This window comes from Centrocercus urophasianus, unplaced genomic scaffold, assembly GCF_019232065.1.
Source record: "Centrocercus urophasianus isolate 14NV4802_14NV808 unplaced genomic scaffold, USGS_Curo_1.0 seq_47, whole genome shotgun sequence".
In the NCBI taxonomy this organism is placed as follows: Eukaryota; Metazoa; Chordata; class Aves; order Galliformes; family Phasianidae; genus Centrocercus; species Centrocercus urophasianus.
This window is the reverse complement of record NW_024885055.1, coordinates 1148350-1148742: the sequence shown is the minus strand read 5'-3', so window position 1 is coordinate 1148742 and position 393 is coordinate 1148350.

Here is a 393-nt window from a genome sequence, read left to right as displayed (position 1 = left end):
GGAAGCTTGAGAGTGCCTCACTTCAGCGAGACTAGAGGTGATTCCCTAGCACGGCAGTACTGCTGATGGGCACGCGGTGGGTGGCTGCTGTCACTGGCTGCTTTGGGGAATTTTGACTGATCTGGCTGATTCTCTTCTCCAGGTGTTTCTGCCTGCCTGTAAAGCTGCACATCTGGTTGTTTTGTTTTTTTTTCTTGCAATGGTTGTTACTCTTGCCAAGCTGAACAGCCAGGGACGTGAAAGCTCCATGCCGTGCTGAGAGCAGCTGTACTGGTGTAAGAATGGGCACAGCAGGTCTTTGTAAACAAAAGCAGGAATGGAGGCTTGTATTCACTGTGGGCATTGCCAGAGGTGCACACACAGATAGAATGCATAGAACTTATGTGTGAGATG